The following is a 9297-nucleotide window of genomic DNA, read 5'->3' as shown; positions in this document are numbered from 1 at the left end:
TGCATACACAACCAATTTGGTTTAAAATCTCAGTCCATAATATTTTTGCATTAATCTCAGGCCATACGACAATTGGGTAGTTTTTTTTTTTTTAGATCAAATACTTGTAATTATAGGATGCATAGTTTCTCTCCTATGCATTTCCTTATAGAATTTTATAGAACTTCAAATGGCCTTAGTCTCATGAGATATGTGATAATCTTGCTTCATCCCTTGGCAGAATCTGATAAAACAAAGCCATTTATAATTTTTTGAGGGGATGGCTCTAGGTGATGCTTCAATGCCGATAATTAGTTGATATTAAAAATATATCTTTTGAGTCCTTTTACCCTTTTTTGCTGGTATCCAAACATTTTATGAAATAAATCATCAGTGGTTGATACATGTAGAGTCATCCTGATGCACATGTTGATAATATTTTAACAAGGGACAAACCTCTATTTCAAATAAAGTGGGAAACATGGCGGGGGGTAGAGCCAGTAATCAGGAATAAATGAAAGAATATGTATATATATTTACATATAGATAATTCATGTATATATATTTAAGTCACTGTATGTTTTCTCTCAGGTTACACAATAGGTCTGATTCATCTAGAAAAGAGGAGTTTTTGCTGTTACACTACAGAGCACTGCTTTGGAAAACACATGCTCGCTAGGTGAACAAGTACTTCTGAAATATTGACAGGTGCTCACTTGAGTCTTGAACACAGCCTTCTGAATACGTCTATCTATAGTTCCTAACAACAAAAGACAAGGAAGCTGAATGTTAATGGACTCTAGTTTCAGTTCTAAGAACTTTAAGATTTATATTAAAAGGTTTTACCATCTTTAATGAGAGATGACACACGAGTGCCAATAAACCTACCTTCTGGTATTTTGCATTGCCAGTATATCATTATTGCTTGAGAACATGCATGCCGCCTTTTTTTTTTTTTTTTTAATCTTTCTTAATGTTGCATTTTATCAGCAGTGTTAGCATGGGTTGACAAACACACTGGGATCTTTCTATTTATATATTTGCAACAATGTCTTCTACTTATTGTTTTAAAACACATTATTATACAATTTTCTTCAAACCAATATTTGCTCTTCCTTCTGACCACGGATTTGTTTTCATCCAATTTTTATTCTGCAAAATGACTTCTGAAGTGAGGCACCTGGAATCCAGGGCAAGAGAAAGATCATCTTTCCCAGAAAAGAAAAAGAAGTGTTACTATCTATAAACAGTTTTATCCAACTGACAGAATTTTAACAAATGCATGAACAATAGGATATCCATTATATGTTTGTTTACTACTATATATTCATGTTTCATATATAGGTTGATATATAATATAATAACTGTGCCTTTGAAGATGGGTAGGGGTAGATATATTCATAAATATTCTGTGAGTATTCAAACAGCTTTTTACAACTGTATAGAAAGTTTTGATGGAAGCAGATAAAACAAAAAAATCATGTGTTTAGTGATATTTAATGATTACTGAGGAAGCTCATAGCTGTAAAGATATACAAAGTATACAAACTTTCATGTTATTATTTTTCTTTTTGTATTATTTCCTTTCTCAGGAGACAACAGAGTGTTCATTGCTCAACAACTCTCCTTATCATGTACCATTCCTTTATTGACCTAACATGCTGCTTAGTTAAGCAAAAATATTTCTTTTGTTGTTCAGATTGTAAAATACCATGATCTCTTTATAGCCCAAGTGCTTTTATTTTATTTTTTTAAAATTTTCCTACAGTGTTATGTTGACTAATCTTGTTAGCCATGACTTGGAGCTTGTATATTTAGGCCATAAAGCAGATTTGAATTCCTCTTCTATATGCCATGTGACCTTATGGAAGTCAGACACCTACCATGATTTGTTCCTCATTGGTCTTTTATTGAGTCAGCTCATCCCCAAGTCTTCCCACCCAGGCTGCAGCAATGAATATGCACTGTTAATGTGGCTGTAGACAATATTTGGTGCATATTATGGTTATTGTTGTTCCTGTTGATGTCATTTTTATTGCTATAGACTTTTGACTTATAATAACAATCACAAAATGAACAGGAGCCAGAGCTGGTTAACTGGAGACTTTTTTCTTTTTAATGGCCATTGTCAGTTCTGGAGTGCAGTGTGGAAGGTTCAGTCTCAGTCTCAGAATAGCATGATGTCACTTCTGAGAGACAGTTCAGCTCAAGAAAACTTTCCCTTCCTTTTTGGTGTGGAATAAAGTAACACTGTATTTATTTAAGGTGGGTAGGATAGATCTACGTCTAAATTTCCCTGGTTTGAATGCCACCTTTCTAGAGATATATAGGAATCTACAGCCACACAGTAGACGTTCAATAAATGAATGAACAAAACTGGAGATGATTTATATAGTAAATATTTTCTAACATGCTTTTGAGTTAAGAGTGTAAGCTGTGAGTTTTATTGAATCATTCAGAGTCTAAACTGAACAATAGGAATGAAAAATGTCCAAATATGGTGCTGTGGAAGATAAATGGCAATTTGCATATAGTGGTATATTTTCCAGTAGAATTTGTTAAAATGCATAGAAGCCTAAAACACATTGTGAGATCAAAGAGCCATGGAAACTTAATATAAAGCTATATTTTAAATTTAGGTATCTAATTGTCCATCTCCTATAAAATACCTAATATGTATTGAATGACTCTGAAAATGATTCGATTGGCTCATGACTTTGACAACCCAGGGATTATTTCCAGTGCTGACCATTAGTAATGAGAGACTGAGATTCTCTGAGACTAATGACAAGTCCTTGCAGATGTTTTTCCAAAAGTAACTTTGGCCTGTGCTACATTAATACACAGAACACAGCTAATCTGTAACACTAAAGACCAAAATGACACTATTTCTGAATTAACTAAACTCCATGGACCCTAATTTTAAATTAATAATCAATAGATGATGCAATAAGCATGAACAGTAAGTTTATGGCTCACATGATATCCTTGTTGTGACATGGTCATATTGCTTATCTTGATGGAGATAACTGAGATCAAGGTTATTCTTGGAACATCTCAACTGTTCGATGATCAGCCCCTCTCACCCCCACTTTCCCCTTAGCTCTGATATGATTTGAACAATTCTAAGTAAGATCATCAGACTTATTTAGAGTCTTGCAATTTGTGTTTTGAGTATCTGGTTTTAATTTCACTGGCAACAGTACCCTGAACATGCATCCTTACATGTTCTGAAATATTATTTCTTGAGAAATTTGGTCAAGAAGAACTAAAGTCTAGAACATGCCTATCCAAAAGAACTGTGTATTGCTAAGTAAGATTTCATTACTAGTGTTAGATAATTTCTCAGCTTTAGATACAAACAGTTCAATCCCAAACTAAAATAGAAGTTAATCAAGGATGCTTGCTGTAAAGTGGGCTTATATAAACTTTGAAAATTGTAGTATTTTATAAGTGGGACTTTACAGTATGTATATTTTTAAAGTTTACTGCCTTTTCATAGCACAAACTTTAGGTGTTAAAAATATATGTAGGTAGATATTATAATTATTTTGTGGCTGACTTATTTTCTCATGAATTTGACAATTATTGCCATCAAAATTATGGCCGTTTAAACATGTGAAAATTATTTTAAGACCTTTAATTGTATTTACTATTTAACTCATTTTAATTTATTGGGTTGAAAACATTAGAATCCATGCATTTTTCAAATCACCATACTAAGAACTGTGTACTGAATTTTGAACAAAAAAAGGAATTGCATGAAAATTTACTCCCTATTTTAAAGCTTAGTTTCTAATATTTTCTAAGGTATAACATTTCACTTTGCTTTTCATAAGATAGAGCAAAATAAAAAAAAATCAAACTTCCTTTTGTATTGAATTAGGACATGTTTCAAATATAAACAGTATTGAACCACATACATTAAACATGGCTTTTATTCCTTCAGTAAACAAAAATATAGATAAGCTAATTGGGTAGTTATTTTGATAGGGTCAAAGATTAATTATGTTTACTTGAAAACTGCTTATAATATTACTTTGGATGTATGAAGCAACAAACAAACAAAAATAGAATTAGACTCCCAGTGTGGACCTACCCTTAGAGGAAGTAGGTATTTTCCCTTGATTTCTAGATGCTTACAACTTGGACGGTTCCCAGTTTGCATCCTTCTCCCATCCTTGGAACATCAATCATTTTCCACATGGCACCTGGACCTGAAATGAGCCTTCAAATTAATATATGTTAAAAATAAAAATTTAAAATTTAAAAAAGCTACCCAAATGTTTCTTGGTTTATAACAAGGGAGACGAAAAGTGAAAGATGCTCTTTATGTATGATTTTTTTTTTTCTGTGTGATTTCTTTCTGCTACCCAACTTAGCCTTGCCAGAAAGCCATTAAAAGCTTCCTACTCACTGCACTTGGTGAGTAGCATTTTTGGTTTTGGGTGATAGAGCTATGTGATTTCTTACCTCTTTCTTTGATGGATAATGTGGTTAAATTTCCCCAAAAATGCTAGAGTTTAATAAATCATTATGCAAATAAACTACATGGTTTTCTGTCCCATGTTAACGAAACATTTGTACAAACAGAGTCACTTAAACCCACTATTGTGCTCTGTCTTTTTGAAGGCCATTGCTTTTACTTTCTCACATGGGTTTGCTTCTTGCTACTTGCCAGTATGAAGGATAAGCCTATGCAGAAAGGTTCCATTTTCTCTGAGAGGTAGAATTTTCTCTTTAATTTTCATATTTCTATTAGAGATGATGAACATATTAAGACATGCTCACATTCTTAACAACCAACCTTAAGTCCCGGCTGGGGTTGAAGCTACATTTTCGGTTTGGTTGCCTGTTTATCATGCATCCCATTTCCATGACTGAAGACAAAAACAAAAGAACCTTACCCCCTAAAACAAAATCAAATCAAGTCTTCTCCTGGGTGAAATTCTGAGGACATAAACCAATGCCGTCAGATAAACAATAAAATATTGTGTTTCCTACATCCATTTTGACCATTCAAATGCTTAGTAAATTTAAAGCTTTGCCTTTGAAGTTAGTAATGCTAAAATTCCTTTATAGATAATATAATGATGTAACTGCTATCAAAATAATGTATATGTCTTTAGAATATGACAAGTGTTAACACTAAAAGAAATAATTAACATTTATTGAGTGCTTGCCATTTGGCAAACTGTTTTTACATATACTCTTTTACTGACTTTTTATGAGGTTGATTCAAAATTAATGTTACCATCTTTGGCTTTACTATGAGAAAGCCGATAACTGTAAAATCTGTATAATTTGGCCAGTCCTAGGGTTCAGGTCCACAGGGCCAGCTACCCTCAGAGCAGAGGGAGGAGTTCTGGAAATTCAAATCCACCTGAGCTGGAGAGTGAGTTGAAGGACAGCCTGGATAACTTAGTGAGACCCTATGCCGAAACGAAAGGTAAAAGGGAGAGGTGGAGGCACCGCTAAGGGACAGAGCTCTCTCCCAGCTGGGTCAGGCCCTGGGTTCGATCCCCAGGACCCCAAAATTAATGTTTACATAATTTCTCATAATTTCTCCAGCCAGGAAGGAGGAGCAACAATTAAGCTCTGCATTGTTTTTGTGTATGCCTCATTCTCTTTCCACTTTGGAGATGTCTAATCTAGCTCTTTCACATTTATACACAAAGTAATGGAGGCATTGAAGCTGTTGTGACTCATCAGAATAAGAGCGGGAATCTGGGCTTTTCCCATGGTGCTGTTGTGGAATAACCTGAAGCGGATGTCAGGCTTGCACGAGTGAATGAACAGATGGAGGGAAGATAAAGGGGGAGGCACGTGGCTGGTCACATGCCCAGTCAGCAGTCAGGAGATTGGGCCCCAGGCTGCTTCTGTCTTGGATGACCCATGTGAGTCGTCTGACATGTGAAAAACAGATTCTCCATGCTTAAGACGGAAGTCTTGGCAAATTTCTGGACTCAGGGAGTCGTTGCAAAATCAAATGAGCTAATACACTTAAACACTTGCAAAGGATGGAGCCTTTTATAATATAAGCAATTTACACACTGTACAAAGCAAACAGAACACAGAAGCTGGACTACATGATGCTCGCCATTTGAGGTGCTGGAGAATAACATGACAATTAGTATTTCTGGGCAGAAAACCCAGCTAACTATTATTAAATTCCAGTCAACTTTGGTCACCACACAATAGAAGATAAGGAATGACCTTCAGGGTGGCTTGGGGGCATCTCCAGAAGTTAGGCTATGAGGCCCTGTTTGAAAGATTCATTTTTGCTTAATATTATAAGATTAAAAACTGACTTTGTAGAGAAAAATTTGGATTCTCTCTTCTTGTCTCAGTTTCTGTGAATTTGTGCAAGAAAAAGGGATGGAGAAAGCTCTTGAGCTGTGGATGAAACAGGTCTTGTTCTAGAGTCCTTGAACCATTTGTTTCTCCCAGGGAGACTCTTTAACACACCAAGAACAGGAGAAAAGGAAGCACGCAAACACAGACCAGGTAAAACTCAGTGGTTGAAAATGGATAGGAGAATGTGGCAGAGACTCACATCAATGACAGAGGGCCAATCAGAGGCTATCATGCAATCTATCAATTTTTATTCAAATGACACAGCACGTTTCTTTCAGAGAATCCTGATAGGAGAGAGCATGACATTTTAAGCAGTCCCTAATACTCGCACTTGAATTTGCAAGGTAACAGCATGCCTTAGAATAATTCTTCTTCAGTTGAGGCAGGTCCAGTCCCCTCCTCCCTTCACCTAGGCTGAGCAAAGTGTCCCCAAATAAGCCCCAGGTTCCAAACAGCCAGCTCATGCACTAAGGACAGGTCCCGGTCCTACTGCCTGGGGATGCCTCCCAAACCGTTCAAGTTAATTAACTGTCTCTCTTATCCAGAGGGCCTGGTCCAGTTGGGGGCTCCTCAGCTATTGGTTCATCTACCAGGCTGAGCTGAATCCCAGGGGAGTCCTTGCCCTGGAGGAGGGAAGACAGGGGAAACTGTGGCTGATATGTAAAATTAAATTAAATTATAAAATAAATAAAAAAAGATAAAAAGGAATAATTCTTCTTTCCAAAGTTCACCTATGTTCAGTCTCTTTTTTCTCTTCTGGGGACTTCTGGTGAGCAATGCAATCTCCCTCAACCCCCTAGACTCATAGGCTTTCATTTTCTGACTAATCCTATAGACACAGCAGGCTCAAGAGTGGGGACTTTCGCTTCTAACCACTGTTCTATGCTACTTCTTGAAGAAGGGGAGTATATAAAGCAGTCATGCATACCTGCTTGATAAATCTAGCAACTTCTAGTGCACAGAAAGCTGAAAAAATATTTTAAAAAATGGTTTATGTCAGTCTTTTTCTTTGAATATAAAGTCTCAGATTCAAGCCATAACTCCTTTTGAACCCAACGTTAAGTCTTAGTTTAGAGGGGGAAATGTGAAGGAGCCTCGAATCCTTCTGAGCTCAGATTGCAAGCAGTCCCTCTTCTAACCCAGTGCGTCTTCATGGCCTCTCTTGTCTAGCAAAATTGTCGGGAGTGTTGTTTTTGAAGTTCCATCAATCTATTAAACATTAGACAGAAGGTTTTAGGAAACAGGCCATGTGTATTGTGACGTACAGTCCTGGAAAGAAAAATGATCAATCTGTGTATTTGCCTTTTAACTAGTTGTAGACAAGTTGGCCACATCCTTGGCACATTAATGAATTCTGTCATATCTCATCTCCACTGCTCTCTTATTATATGAATTCAGATCTCCGTTTGGCAATAAAAAGAGAGTCACTGATTTAAGTTTCTGCTTTCAAGCTAGGGCTCATCATCCCTAATAATCAAGAGGCTGAATACCATAAGGGAAAGAAAAAAAAGTCTTTCAAAGTGATTTGTAATGTGTAACTTGAGCTAGACTTTTGAAGGGATTTTCTCAGAGATATTTGCAGAGCTCCGTTCTTGCAAATGTTTCAACCCACTGCCTTTGCCATTCTGCACCTTTTTGGAACCACTTTTCCTTCTAAAAAAATAAACCCCAAATGTATGCAGGAATTTAGAATGCTATTGGAAATGGAGGGACTTTATATTTATTCATGAATGAGATTAAGCATAAATTATGGAAACCTTGACCAACAGCAAAACATGTATGCAGGACATTTGATTTTTACCAATTTTCAGGAAATTGGTTGAAATAAGCCCTCAAAGGCTCAACTCTATTTCCCTCATAGGGTCTCTACTGAAGATGTTTTTCTAGAAACTAGGGCTACTTTCCTTAGCATCTGGTCTCTTTTATCTGGCACATTGATTCCTGGCTCCTTTTTATCTAGGACAACCTATTTATAAATCAAATATAGCCACTCAGATCTCTCCATTACTAGCTTCTCTCTCATGTTTAAATTAGTCTTACGGATGTTCAAGTTTTCTTTAATGACATGGGTTTAGGATTTAAAGACATCATGCACTGGACAATGTGAAGAGAACAAAGAACGAACAGAACTTTAAAAAATAAAGATTAAAATGCATATATTCTCAACATTTGAAATGGAAATTATGGTGGTACTCTAAAATATGTGTTTTATTCTGAACTAAATAGTTCTCTGCTTAACAGAAATGTATGCTTTTTCTCACTTGGACTCTTTTTTTAATTATTATTATTTTACTAAAGAATAACAGGAAAATCCCAGCAGTGATCAATTGTACTGGTACAGATTTTATTTTTATGTATTGTGATTTTCAAAATACCTTGTTTCCCTGGTAGTTGTATTTCCATTATCATTTTCCCAGTGAAGTCTTCTTTGCATGAGAATGATTTTTACTGATTAATTGATCGGAGAACTATACTGCTCTTCTTACAGCATATGTTCTAGAAGAGAAGAGAAAGGAAATGACTGAGCAGACTGTTCCACAATGCACATTCCCCACTACTGTCATGTACCTGAAAGCATCCCAATGTTGACAGCACCTGACGGTCACTGTCGACCCAGGAGTGGCAAACACCAAACCACACTCACCTGCTTGATCACGACAGCAGAGCGTCAGGATCAGTCTGCAGAATCCGTGTCTGTGTGTACACAGCAGTTACATAGCACCATGGAGTGCTCTCGTAGCTCCCAGACTGCAAGCAGACTGGAGCACCAGGAAGATACTGTGCATCCTAACAGACAGCTCTCCCCGCCACATGTTGTATTTATTCTGTGGATGAAAATCTCACCTGAGAGAGAAATAAAAAGATTCCTTCCACTCCAAGATTGTTTAACAGCAAAGGAAATATTAATCCATCAATATTTCAACCCATTAGGCTATCATTGATTATTTGAATCTTCCCACT

The 9297-nt window shown here is 36.3% G+C and overlaps 1 long non-coding RNA gene across 1 annotated transcript; it reads right to left on the bottom strand.

The window, feature by feature from the left end:
• Window positions 1-4087: 4087 nt before the first annotated feature.
• Window positions 4088-9042, bottom strand: LOC118572994. The gene is made up of 3 exons (XR_004943576.1): window positions 8981-9042; window positions 8712-8832; window positions 4088-4196 (listed from the first exon to the last, which is right to left on the bottom strand). It is a non-coding gene; the product is annotated as an uncharacterized LOC118572994 (long non-coding RNA).
• Between the last annotated feature and the right edge of the window lie 255 nt (window positions 9043-9297).

Source organism: Onychomys torridus, chromosome 23 (genome assembly GCF_903995425.1).
Source record: "Onychomys torridus chromosome 23, mOncTor1.1, whole genome shotgun sequence".
NCBI classification, from domain to species: Eukaryota; Metazoa; Chordata; class Mammalia; order Rodentia; family Cricetidae; genus Onychomys; species Onychomys torridus.
This window is presented reverse-complemented; position numbering and strand designations above follow the sequence as displayed.